At 41.0% G+C, this 14,209-nt stretch overlaps 1 long non-coding RNA gene across 1 annotated transcript in view; it reads right to left on the bottom strand.

Annotated features, from left to right (window-relative positions):
- Positions 1-12,665: 12,665 nt before the first annotated feature.
- LOC100848699 (uncharacterized) overlaps positions 12,666-14,209 on the bottom strand; it is a 128,727-nt gene continuing 127,183 nt past the window's right edge. The window contains exon 8 of the long non-coding RNA XR_009495352.1: positions 12,666-14,094. This is a non-coding gene — a long non-coding RNA (uncharacterized lncRNA). The remainder of the gene's footprint in view (positions 14,095-14,209) is intronic.

Raw genomic sequence — 14,209 nt, forward strand, 5'->3', positions numbered from 1 at the left:
TGCATTGCAGGCAGATTCTTTACTATCTGAGCCACCAAAAAATCCTAATCATCACATGATCTAGCAACTCCACTATATATCCAAATGAAATAAAATAACTATCTCAAAGAGAGATATGCACCCTCATGTTCATTGTAGTTTTATTTACAATTACCAAGACATGGAAACAACGTGTCTATCAACAGAGGAATGAATAAAGAAAATATTACACACAGAAAGGAATATTATTCAACCGTAAAAAAGAAATCCTGCTATTTGTAATAATACAGGTGAACCTTTAGGACATTATGTTGAATGAAATAAGTTAGACAAGGACGACAAATACTATATGATCTCACTTATTTGTGGACTCTAAAAAACGTAAATACATAGAAACAGAGAACAGATTGGTGGTTGCCCCAGGTGGGTTTGGAGGTGGGAAAAAGAAGTAAACATGGCCAAAAGGTACAAATTTCCAATTATAAGGTAACTTCTGGGGATATATTGTACAACATGGTAACTATTGTTAACAATACTGTATTATATATTTGAAAGCTTCGGCAAATAGATGGGGAAACAATGGAAACAGTGTCAGACTTTATTTTGGGGGGCTCCAAAATCACTGTAGATGGTGACTGCAGCCATGAAATTAAAAGACGCTTACTCCTTGGAAGAAAAGTTATGACCAACCTCGATAGCATATTGAAAAGCAGAGACATTACTTTGCCAACAAAGGTCCATCTAGTCAAGGCTATGGTTTTTCCAGTAGTCATGTATGGATGTGAGAGTTGGACTGTGAAGAAAGCTGAGCACTGAAGAATTGATGCTTTTGAACTGTGGTGTTGGAGCAGACTCTTGAGAGTCCCTTGGACTTCAGGGAGATCCAACCAGTCCATTCTAGAGGAGATCAGCCCTGGGTGTTCTTTGGAAGGAATGATGCTAAAGCTGAAACTCCAGTACTTTGGCCACCTCATGCCAAGAGTTGACTCATTGGAAAAGACTCTGATGCTAGGAGGGATTGGGAGCAGGAGGAGAAGGGGACAACAGAGGATGAGATGGCTGGATGGCATCACCGACTTGATGGACGTGAGTTTGAGTGAACTCCGGGAGATGGTGATGGACAGGGAGGCCTGGTGTGCTGCGATTCATGGGGTCACAAAGAGTCGGACATGACTGAGCGACTGAACTGAACTGAACTAAAGAGAATAGATCTTCAAAATTATAGTGAAGGATGTTAATGATTATGCTAATCATTTAACAATATATATATATTTATCAAATAATTATGTTATACATCTTAAACCTATACAACGTAATGTTATATAGAAATTAACTTGAATTTAAATTTTAGACTCTTACAAAGGTAATAAAGGATCACTGTACAGAATACCAATAACAAATGAAAAGAAAATTAAATTCACCTACAATTTCCCTTGACCTTTGCGTATATTTGGGTGTAGAGACTTCCTGCCTTTGTATGAGGTGGCATGTCTGAGAAAGGCTTAAATCAGGATGCATACGTGCTCAGTCGCTAAGTTATCAGATTTTCCAGGCAAGAATACTGGAGCAGGTTGCCATTTCCTTCTCCAGGGAATCGTCCCTACTCAGGGATCAAACCTACGTCTCCTGTGTCTCCTCCATTGGCAGGTGGATTCTTTACCACCGAGCCATCTGGAAAGCCCCTTATATCAGGTTATTACTGGGACATTTCTGAGGGAGTTGGAAGACAAGAACCGTCAGAGAGACAGGGCTCAAGGCACAGAGAGGGAAGCTGGAAGGCAGTTCTTGCAGTCTCAGGCACCCCGGTTCTCAACATCTGCCTTCCAGAAGCCAGGTCTCACCTTGGCACAGCCAGCATCCAGTTCCCTCCCACTTTGGTCCACCTGTGTATCTGACTAAGGGTCCTCCCTGTCTCTGGCACCTGAAGTCAGAAAGCTGCCTCATCCATCATAGTCCTTTCTGTTTCCAAAGCGTCATACCTGTGCCCCTGCTTATTTGGCCATTCCTCTTTCACTCTCCAGGCACCGGGTTGCTGGCGATTGCCTGGTTTGGGACCACTTCCTCATTTGGCCATCTGGAATTAGAGGCTCCCTTTTCCTTAAATGTCTACCTGGCTCCCAGCTCACTGCTTGCTCTGATCCTCATTTTTTTTTTTTTCATGGATAATTCTAATACCTGGCTTTTACAACTAGGACATCCCCATGCCAGCCTGATGATCTCTCAAAATCAGGTTTTACCCAGAGTCTAACCACACCTACCATCTATGAGGACTCTTATCCAGATCTGGATTTCACAGTCCTGTTCTTCAATGTCCACAATTGATAGCTATCAATGTCCCCAGGTTGACACCAGTCTCTTTTCCACTTCTACCGTAGCCTGGTTGAAACTGAGGATCAAAGACATTTCCCAGCCCTTCTATCTTATATAGTAATCTGTTCTTATTGAGAAGTAGTATCTGTCGCTTTTCACCAGGAGAAGTTAGAACACCACTGCCCACTGCATCTTGGTATCTAAGTCACCAAGGAATATGCAACGCAGCTGGGCATTGGACGCAATGACACTTGACTCACATAAAGAAGAGACAGAGCATCGTCAGCTTCGGTAGTTGGCCCCACATGGCCAGAGGTCATGACAGAGCAGCAGCAGCAGCCACAGCGCCACTGCCTGCACGAATCCCTCTTGTGCTGCAGAATGAAGGGCCCCATCCTCTACGGGGATAGATGTAGTGGTGAGGTTAGCCGGGTACCACATGGCACACACATTTGAGCAGAACAAGGGAGCACACGCTGAGTGTGAAACAGGAAGAGACGTGCCCTACAAGGTGGCCAGTCCAGCACATGCTGCAAGGACTTCCTCTCTCTTGGGAAGGAAGTTTCCAGGCCCAAGGTCGTGCTTATGAGGGTGAATGAGGTCCACAGGAGAATGCCTTTCCCAACAGTTCTTTCAGAGTTACTATGCTTAGAAATACATAATTTGTATTGTCTCTAAATGTGTTATCATCCTCTTCCAACAGCAATATAAATGTAGCTCAGTGAGTCGAATCTTTTTATAAGATACACATTTAAAGAATATTTTTTCTGAATTTGTTTTGAGCTCCAACTCTATCCTATAAATTCATTTAAACTTGCCTGAGGCCAAACCTTCTCCTTTTCCTGAAAATAAACCATCAGCTTGTCATGAAACGGTAACCCAAGTAGACTGTCACTTATAAGATTATAAACACTAAATTACAGAAATCTTATTGAACAATTAGAGCGACTAGAATCAGAATGACTACATTAGAATCAAATCAATCAAGTTAAAACTACTGATGAAAAATTAGCTGTGAAAAAATGTTCAAATCAGTGCCTGCATTTAGAATTTGATGAAAATATCTACACATTTTCTAGAAAGAACTTAAAAAGTCAGTCCCTGAGCCCCGACCATAACTGTTCAATGCCATTGCTATATAGCAATGAAGAACTCCTCTGTGGGGCATTTCTAATTATAAGCAGGTAGGCAGACAATTCATATAAACTGCCCTCCCCTCTCTGAGACATGCTCTCGTCCAGATAGCGAGGGAGACTGGACCACAGATCTGAATCCAAGTGGAGGAAGGGCAACGAGTCTCGAATTCCTTCACGGTGCAGATGTTCAGATTCAGGTGGCTTTGGGATGTTTACCAAAGATCTTAAGAAACCTGGAAAAGATCATTAAACCACTGGAATGCACTCTGTTTTAAATTCAAATTTGAAACCATTTCTTGGAACGGCACTAGATAGGAGGAGCACCTTCGAACCTGCAGTATATAAGCACATATAATTAGGTGAGTACCACATTTGTTCAGGCCATAGCAGAATAAGTGAATAATGTGATTTGACTGAGTTAATGCATGACTTATTAAAACCTTGGTCCCCCAAACATCACCAGCAGTGTAACCATCTCCAGGATGGTTATAAGTTAGCAAGGAACTAAAAACACAGTTCCTGAAACCAGTGACGAATCAGAGATCTTGCAATCTAGCAGGAGATTAATTTGTCATCAGGTACTTTTGAATTGGGGCTTCCCTGGTGGCTCAGAGAGTAAAGATTCTGCCTGCAATGCAGGAGGCCTGGGTTCGATCCCTGGGTCAGGAAGACCCCCTGGAGAAGGCAATGGATACCCACTCCAGTATTCTTGCCTGGAGAATCCCATGGACAGAGAAGCCTGGCGGGCTACAATCTATGGGGTCGCAAGTAGTCAGACACGACTTAGCGACAAACACTTGAATCACACCATTGAATAAAGCTGAAGAAGGACCTCAATCGAGGTCCTATTTGTTGCTCCTGCAGTGTTCTTTAAATGCAAAGCCCATGACCCAAGAGACGCTGGAGTGGAGCTGTAGAAAATCATGTGGTCTTCCTGGCCAGGAAAGTGGCCCTTGTCCCCTGACCTAACACCAGCCTCACAATATTCACTCACAGAGGAGGGACTGATTTACAAAAGAGGCTTCTCTTTGTGGCACACACACATACACACACGCACAAAAAATAGATCTGCTTTTCTTTCACGCTGTTCAAATGTGTGGGATTTCGTAGCACAGTACTAGACCAGCTCAATACCTGATTGAAATAACTCAAGAGGAGGATACGGAGGGAAGACTGAATTCAGAATGCTCTGTGAAAATACATCTGTTTCATATGAGACACACAATCTGTCTCATTCCAACCTGCATTTCTGGGTCACTTGAGACATTTAAACTGCACTTATAATTAACAGCTATTTTTAAACAGCGAAAAAATAGAGCACTGGTAAGGTACAAAAGCATTAAAATTGCCCCAGTTTCGCTTTTCAATAGGACACACCACCGCAATATGCTTCAAGATCAAAGAGAGCTCAGAAAAAGAGAGAGAGAGAAAGAGAGAGACAGGCCGATCAGTGGGGATAAATTGTTCCCATTATGATGGTGTAAGAATAGGGTTCTTTCAATTGAAACAATTTAATAACCACATTCATTACATTGGTGTCCACTTGGTTTTATCTGAGCAGTTTTTGCATAACTGGGGAGCAAGTTCAATTGAGCTTATTCTCTAGAAATTAAGATGTGCAGGGTTTGACATTCAGAAATTAAGCACTAATAGTCGCCCAAGCAGTTGTCTGGAGATTCCCCCTGGATGTAGTGAGATCTGCCTGCCACTAATTATGGCAAATGCAAATGCATTCTCTAAAAGACCTGCCCCACATTTTCATTAGCTCATTTAAAGGCAGTTAAGGTTATATTAGGGTGATGATGGGATAGCAGAGTCTCCTCTTTGGAATATGTTTATAGAATCACTTTGCAAGGCATCACTTGCCTAGCATAAGTATAGCATTGCCATCTGTAAACTTGTTTTTCCCTCAGCTATCAACAGAAGAAATCTTTCAGAGCACTCTTCTAATATTCTGTGAGATCAAGACAACCAAACAGAATCACCACGAACACTGGAAGTGCTGATTTGATGAAAAGGGGAATCATTGATTTAGAAAGGAAAAAAAAAAATCACTAATTTTCCAGGGTCAGCTTCAGCTTTGGATATCTATATGCTAGGAAAAGCGGTGGAGTTTTTGCCAACCAGCTTTCCTGAGACTGGTTACATTTGCCAGTTCTCAACTGCACTATGGAGCATAATGTGTCATTTGAAATGTAGTTTATCCAAAAGTGCTATTTAAAAAAAAAAAAGGTATTAGGAACAGAGCTGTAGAAATGCATACAGAAGAAAATCCAGGGTTTACATGTGATGTATGAGACATACACAATCCATTCCTGTTTGCTACCCTCGCTAGGATCTAAATCATGCAGAGGAAAATTTAGAAGACATGTCTCAGTGTACACTAAATTCTTCTTTGTTTCCCTACTGCTGCCAAACAAGTGGAGAGTAAAAAGAATTGCCGAAACACATATTGGGTGGCAACTTTGTAATAGCTGCACTTCTTCTTTCCTTCTTTCTTCCAGAAGACAAAGTGTAAAAACTGAGCAGTTACCCTTACCTCTACAAAAGCTTTAAATAATGGCTTTTCCAGGAGCAAGTGTACTTCCCTCACTAAAACCATTTCCCCAGATGGGATTTGCAATATAAAGCCACCATAGACTGGTTTATTGAGGAAAGAAGATAGACTTGTACAAATCACTGGGAAGATAAATAAGCTATAGAGATCAATAAATAAAAGCTGGGCGGAAAAAAAAAAAAAATCAAACTCCGGCATTCCAGACCAATTAAGATGTTATTTACTGCCCATGTGATTGTAACTTTGATGCTTGCCTTCCTCGTTTTCACACCATAGGCATTTGTTTTGCTGAGAGAAAGATATATAACTGATGTGTAAATAGAAAATGATATAGATAGATTTTATGTCCCATAAAACTGTTAATCTGTGCTCCACATTAAATATAAAGTACATTTTTTATTTAGACACAGCACTGGTATAATTAAAATAAAGTATGCTAGCTTTATTTTTTCAGTAAGTCATTTCCAACCATAGAGATCAAATAACAGTGAAACAGCAGCATGAAATGTGGTTATAATAGCCTGAGACCACATTTCCTGAAACTAAAACATTGGTGATAATAGTGTGAAGGTACAAATTAAATGCAAATAAAACAGATTCCCTATTGTTGCTAATCCCTGGATTGGGTTTCAGTGGGGAAATTTAGCTGTAATGGTTAACTTCTTTGTACAGTAATCACTGATACGTTAGCAGTTACACTTTGAGACCACTGATGGAAACCAACAGTGAAGGATTTAAGGAGACTACCTGTCCATCTTTCAGGAAGAGAATGGAAGTGGCCTGGGGCAAATCAAATAAAAATATACTGCCCAGACTGCCTCCGGGACACTTATGGCACTTGGCAAACACTCGTTGACTTGTTTCCTAATTGATGTACATTTTTGTGGCAACCTACTTTCTTTCACCAGCAGAAGCTCTTTTTGATTTCAGAGGTGCATCAGCATGTCTTAGCCATATCCCGTTTTCTAGGCTGACTGTTCTGAAAACATCTCAGAAAATAACACAACGGGACTTAAATCGTTGGCGTGTGTTACAATATCTGGTTTTCCTACACTGAAATAAACCTACGTGCCATGGAGATCAAATGTGGCTGGTGTAATAGAGACATTTTTCAAAGTTGAAAATATGACTTAAAGTGAACTTAACAGAATCACCTTTTCCCACAGCCCAGTTTCATACAGACCTTGCTACAGGTGTTCAGAACAGTCATTGGTTTCTTGAGATTCTCAAGTGCACTGACATGAGTAGCTCTTCTGATGGGATCTGGCCTCATTCTAAACAAGTGACTAACTCATGTTTTGGAGATTTCTGGTAAACAACGTCTTTCTAGTCTTTCATAAGATGGCATTTGTCTCATAATTCTATACTGTGCATCTCTCAACTTTCAGGACAGTTTTGGGCACGTAATTAAAACAAATAACTTTTTTCCTCACTTTGAAACACCGTTAGAGACTACCATAAAGGTCTCTGCTGTCTCTTCCTCACATTGAAGGCTTACGTGTCTGAAAGAGTCAAGAACTACATGTTTACAAGCTAATCCAAACTTCATCTTTTTCCTTTCTTTTCCAAAATTAAGAGTTACATGGTAAGGGCACACAAATTGATGTACTGGGGTACAAAGAAGCCATTAGAGGGTCTGCTTTTATTTACTATATATATATTAAAAAGAAATGGAAGATTTACTACTAGTATATACACTATTAATATAGATAATATTACAGTTTAGAAGGAAATGTGTATATATTGAAATGCATACTCAAAAACTTTAAACTATTTTTGTGCTTGATTTTTATTGCTTAGAGGCTACCAGGCTGGTGATTGTTATTAATCTTTCAAATATTAGTATGAGAAAGAATTCTGAAACTTCAAGTGGTAAGTGGACTACTGCCCTGCTCCCTCTTCAAGAATTTCTGGGTCCTTTTCTCCAGAACCTGTGACTATGATACCCGTGTGGCAGGAGAGATGTTGCAGACGCCACCTAGGGCATGGGTCTCGAGGTGGGAAGAGCATTCATCCTGGATTAGCCAGGGGGGTCCAGTCTAATCACATGAGTCCTCAAAGGAAGAGAGGGGACATTTTTCTGGCTGCAGTGAGAGAGAGAGAGATGTGACAATGGAATGGGATCAGACAGATGCGACGTGAGAAGAATTTGACTCAGCATTGCTAGTTTTAAAACACCGGAGGAAGGGGCCACAAGCCAAGGAAGGCAGGCCACCTCTGGAAGCTAGGAGAGGCAAAGACGGAGAGTCCCCACTAGAGACTCCGGAAGGAATGCAGCTCTGTCAGCAAGTGATTTTAGCCCAGGGAGACCACTGACCTATTGAACCATGAGACAATAAACTTGTGCTGTTTTACTTGTGACAATGTGTGATGGCAGCAGTGAGAAATTTACACACTCACTCCCTCTGCCCTGATTCTGAATATTAGGACACATCTCAGTACTTCAGCAGATTCAAGTTGCAATCACTTAAACATTTTTTGATCAACAACTCCTATTTGTTCCCCTAGTGCCCACCACTAGGGGAACAACTAGCAGCAAAGTGATGAAATATTGTTTGCAAAAATGGAAACAGAATAAAAACAAGCTATTTGGCCAAGAAAAGGTGAGAGTTTTCAGGTATGATTTTTGCCCATTAACGGAACATCATCTGTGCAGTGCCACCAAATGTCAAAAAAAGTTTTAAAAGTTGCATTTGCAATAAGTTGCATTTTCCCCAAATCTAAAGCACTGAGAAAAATTTTAAAGTCATGCCTCAATATTTGAACTTCAGAAGGTAAAAATTCCAGGAATAAAAGTCACATGCTGGAAACATTAATGTGCCAGCATGAAATAATATCATTCTGTAGGAGGTAATAAAGGCATAAATTATGTCAAATTGTATTTGGTTCATGGATGTTAGTGTGCTTCTTATGGGCAGATACAGCTAACAGGCAAAGAACACCTGCCCATGTCCCTCAGAAAATTAAAGTTGTGTGCGCAAACATCAGTCTAAGGAATTAGGGGACCATTTGTGGCAAAATGAAAATGTGCCATGTTATAGATACACCTCCTGAAGATATGAAATACCTCTTGTTACAGCAGAACATAATTTTTCTCCTGGTCTTGGTCATCCTAGAAGGAACTATTAAGCCGTTGACATTACAAGTGGTGGCTCCTACTCCCAGTAGGTAATATAATACACTAAATGAACTTGCTGCTAAGCCATCTAGTGCTCCATTATGGACTCTAGCTATTAATTGGTTTGGGGTCATCGACCATCTCAGTGAATGTGAGGACTGTATCCTTTAAGCAAAATGTTCAAGCATCTCCTATTAAAGTGGGCCAAATTCAAATGATATGTATCATTATACACATGCCAGTGTCCATGGGTATGGGTTTCCTGCATTTATTTAGGATAAGAAAAGTCTAAAGAAGGCAATTACAGATGCTACCGCATACCAAAGTTGTTTAACAGTTTGAAAAAAATGTGGCATGGGGAAAATGCAAAACTCTATTAGCTCTATTGGAGCTAAAAGCACTAAGAGGGGAAAAGCCGCTTTTCTCTTTCTTTGCCCCTGTCTGAAGATGCATACAGATGACACTGCAAACGGAACCATCTCTTTTGCTACAACCTGGGTAATAATGTGCTCAGTTAATCTATACAACATAGAGTCATCCTCTCAAAAAGTAATTTACTTCTTTAAAAACTGGAAGGAAAATAAATATGGTGCCGTAAAATTGTTGAGTAGAGGAATCTATCTGGACATTTCACAAAACATTTCATTATGCTGACAATTCCCAGAAGTGCTCTCAAGAGTGCTTTAAGCTGAGGATTACTGCACTGCAGCTGATGGACTTTTTTTGTAGCCCCTTTAAAAGGCAGTGAACCGTTTTTCTATTTTATTTAAATAATGCCCCTTAAAATGGATTTTTAGAGGTATAATAACTCCTTAAGAGTCAGTTATGCTAAACAGTTTCTCTTGATAGAAATGTTGTAAAACTCGTTAACTGCACAATTTCAGATGCCGGCTTGGTGAACGCTAACTGACATGTGAATGACCAGAGTTTGTAAAATAAATTGCAATAGTTGTTGTATCACACAGCTAGCACTGCCCAAGCTGGAGGCCACAAGGGGCTCCAACCTGACAGAAAATTACTTCAAGATGAATGAGAAGTGCTTGTTTCTCTTTATTAGTTTTTAGAGAACAATGAAAACGTTGGATTGTTTACAGAGGGCTGATTAAATGTGGTCAGTGGGGCCACGTCCCTACTGCTAACTGTTGGCCTCCCCCTCCCCCAGCTCCCCACCCACATACTCACACCGCACACCCCTCCACGACCGGCCCCCACCCCGCGCTCCCCGCCACATGCATCTCCTCACGGGCTATTATGGTTCCACATCTGCGTGTGAAGTGTGCTCATCCTGACATTCCGCTGCTGCCCAGTGCTGCGGAGGCCTTTGTGAGGCACAAACACCGTTGTCAAGCCCTAACAAGCAGGTCATGCAATTTGCTGGACACTCTGGCAGAGAATGGCCCAGGATGAATTGCTTCAGCTTCAAATAATGCCCAGGTCCATATTGGAATACATACGTATTTCTTTCATTGTGCAGCACTACAAAAAGGCATGACATTTCGCTTTTTCAGGCTTTGATTTAAAAAAAAAATATATATATATATATATATATATGCTCCTAGGCTTAGATACCACAAAATAGCCTGTTTGTTGTATTTACTTCGGATAACTACTGTCTCATGGCTAAAGGGAAAGGCATGAAGTGCTTTAATTGGTCATTTGTGGTTTAAGTCCCATTTATGTTTTACCAGAGAGCACAGTGAGAGGAAAGGCACTGGCTACTTTTTTAGCTGACCGCTTGGTGTACTTAAAGTGGTGGTCAAAACCAGGGCATTTAGAAGGATGTTGTGGGGAAAGACTCTCACTTTGTATTTCCACAAAGTAAACAGCCCTTGATGAAAAGAAATATGAGAACTCATTAATAAGCATATGCCAAGCAGGAAGAAAAGTCCTTTTAAGCAGACCAAGGTAAATGAATCAGATCCAGAAGAGGTTGTGGTTAAGTAAAAAATTAAGGAAAAGCAAATCACTGCCATTTCAGCTCAACCAACAGCCTTCCACCAACAGTCCCCTTCCTCACTCCTGAACTCTCCCTCTCCGCCCCCCGCCCCCTCTCTCTCACACACACACACACATCAGGGAAATCAACAGTAATCGGCAGCAGTTCAAATGCTATTTGTGGCATTCTGACACAATACAGAGCACACACCCCTAATGTGCAAGCAGGGTTCTCTTCCCCTCTGCGCAGAACGTGCATTCAGAGCCTATTATGTGTATAAACAATGGCATATGTAATTACCTTTCTAGGGTGGCAATTATTTCTCAGCATCAACAACCAGACTTAAAACATGCTCCCCCAAAAGACATATGGGGATCAATTCTGGGTCAATTAAGTCAGGCTTTGATTTATCACATGGTGTCAGGCTATGTTAAAAAAAAAAAAGAAAAGAAAAGAAAGTTTACCAAGGAAAAAGGATTATGAGGTAAAGGCTAAAGGTTTGACTCAAATTGGTTTGCTTCCAACTTTGCTTTCTGCCAGTTGCTCTGCCCTCCCCCATTCTCCAAACAACTGTGATTCGCTGGGTTTTATGTTAGACAGTTTGCTGTTGAGGAATACTAAATGCAATGAATCTAGGACTATAACCAGATTTGAAGTGCCTCCCCCACGCCCAGGCAGTGGGAGTTTGCCGTGGCATGCAGCAGAGGGTAGGGGTTAATAGTTCAGGCTCTGGAATCTAAGAGATCTGGATTTTGATCCCATGACTTAAGATAGATGTCTCTGAAATGGATAATGTCCACTTCAAGTGGTCGTTGTGTGGTTTAAATGAGATAATTAAGTAAGAGGACACGTGAAAGCACCGAGCTCAGCCCCTGGCACACCATGAGGACCCAGTGAATAGAGTGATTGCTCTTCCCCTGTGGACAAGCCAGAGGAGGAGAAGCAGAACAGCCCTGCCCACCCCCCAACGCCCCCAGTGCAGAGTGGGGCAAGGGTCAGGGGACGCAGAGAGGAGGTTGGTACCAATGACAGGGCTGGACTGGTGAACCCTAGACACCAGTTAAGAGACCAGCGGACCAGACGATAAATCAAATCCAGCTGATTTGGACTCATTCTAAGTACACTGACTGTAAACTCCAAACCAACAGAGGTGCATACTCTGTTAGCAAGACCCCTCTGTCCTTTACAGAGCTTTACAAGTCATAGGTGAAGAAAAGCTACTTTATATGCCTTGATCACCATATATTCGCTCAACATGTATCTATGTACCAGGCTCTGTCCTAGGCACAAGGAATACACAGGTGGTCCCTCTAGATCTCTCAGAACAGTAAATAAACATCTACAGTCTTGTACCATACAAGTTCACAACTCAGACTTCCTGGAAGTTAGTTTACACAAACTGAAAGTGACACATCAAATATCCAGTATCACCACCAGGAGTTTAGGGGTGTGACAATACGTTGTATTAAGGATGAATCATATAATTAAAGTCATTGGTCAGATTAGGTTTATTCCTTACTCAGGAGCCAAATCAAAGTTTCTAGAAATTAAATAAAAAAGAATGATTTGAGAATTCTCATCAAATTTTTTAGGGACTGATAGAATGCTCCATTAAAAGAACACTTTAAATCCATTTTATAGGGAGCAACATTGTTTATTAAATGAGAGAAACAGCACTTACACAATTCATTTGACACACAGCACACAGTGCTATTGATGGCACGTATTGGCAGCTTAATTAAGAAGTCTGTTGATGATGCTAAAGAAAAAAAAGCTGGCACATTTTCAATTCAGATGTGGACATTACTCAAGACAAAGACATGTCTATTGTTGGCTCATACATACTAAAGTGTGTCACAGACACTGTTTGTGTCTACAGTCATATTAGCATCTTAACACTGGAAAAATCATGACTTATTCCCAGATCAGAAATAACTTTTTGGAAAAATTATATAGTCATCCAACTCATGGAATACAGACAACAATGCAATGACTACTGAAATGGCCAAATTGTTATACAGAGCCTTTGCTTGGGTCTGTTTTGCACATTCCTTGCCCTTTCTTGGGTCCATGAGCAGCACCCACAAGTTTGAGCCAAACCTTTCCCTTCTCTATGCTAATAACTCACTCAGAATGGCAGGCCCCGAGGGCATGGGAGGCAGAGGCTTATAGAGACAACAGGTATAATTCACCTCCCAGCTCCCCAAGAAATGTATGAACACAATATATTTCTCCAATATACAGTCTACACCTAAGGAGGGGGAAGGGATTTATTCAAATTTACTCCAACTATAATGTATTAATACTTCTAAAGCCTACTGAATGTATATTAAATCAATAAATTGGGAACTATCAGAAGACCAAAAAAATGGAATTAAGATGCCCTGAGTTACCCACATTAAGAGTTTTGTTTTGTATTAAAGAAATTTAGGGCTTCCTTGTGGCTCAGCTGGTAAAGAATCCGCCTGCAATGTGGGAGACCTGGGTTTGATTCCTGGGTTGGGAAGATCCCCTGGAGAAGGGAAAGGCTACCCACTCCAGTACTGTTTCCTATTTTAGGGACACACTTAGAAGCAGAAACCCTCCCCCCCCAAAAAAAAACTGTCTCTTGAAACTAATTGTAAATACATTCAAGGTCGGGACCACATCTTATTTGCCTCCCTCATTTTCCCTCCCTATTCTGCACAGTGATTCACACATAGTAAGCACTCAGTTAAGTTGAAAAGGCAATGACTGTTTCAATTCACTTTAATTTGGAGGGGTTGCATTGATTTAAGAAACAGCTGAGACAAAAAGGATAGTTCAGTCTTTCCTGATTCCTGGCTGGTGAAGCACACGTCTTGAAAAATTCCTTTGCCAAAGCTTGCATTACTCGGGCATCATTAACTGCTGGCCACGGTGGCATTTTTAATGTCTTGATCTGTTTCCATTTTTTGCTGATGATAACAAGAAGACTCTCCAACAGTTGTCTTCCCAACAAGAAAATATGAAAGGTGATTTGAAGCCAGTATCCGGTGAAGCAGGTCTTTGGTCCACCTCCACCCTACAGACAGTACACCTGAGAACAAAATGCAAACAAATTATTAATCTAAGCCTTTCAAAGAACGACTTTTCAGAAGCACAATGGTTGGTCTTTTGCTGATTGCTAAAATCATTTAGCTCAACGTTTCAAA

This window comes from Bos taurus, chromosome 7 (genome assembly GCF_002263795.3).
Source record: "Bos taurus isolate L1 Dominette 01449 registration number 42190680 breed Hereford chromosome 7, ARS-UCD2.0, whole genome shotgun sequence".
Classification (NCBI taxonomy): Eukaryota; Metazoa; Chordata; class Mammalia; order Artiodactyla; family Bovidae; genus Bos; species Bos taurus.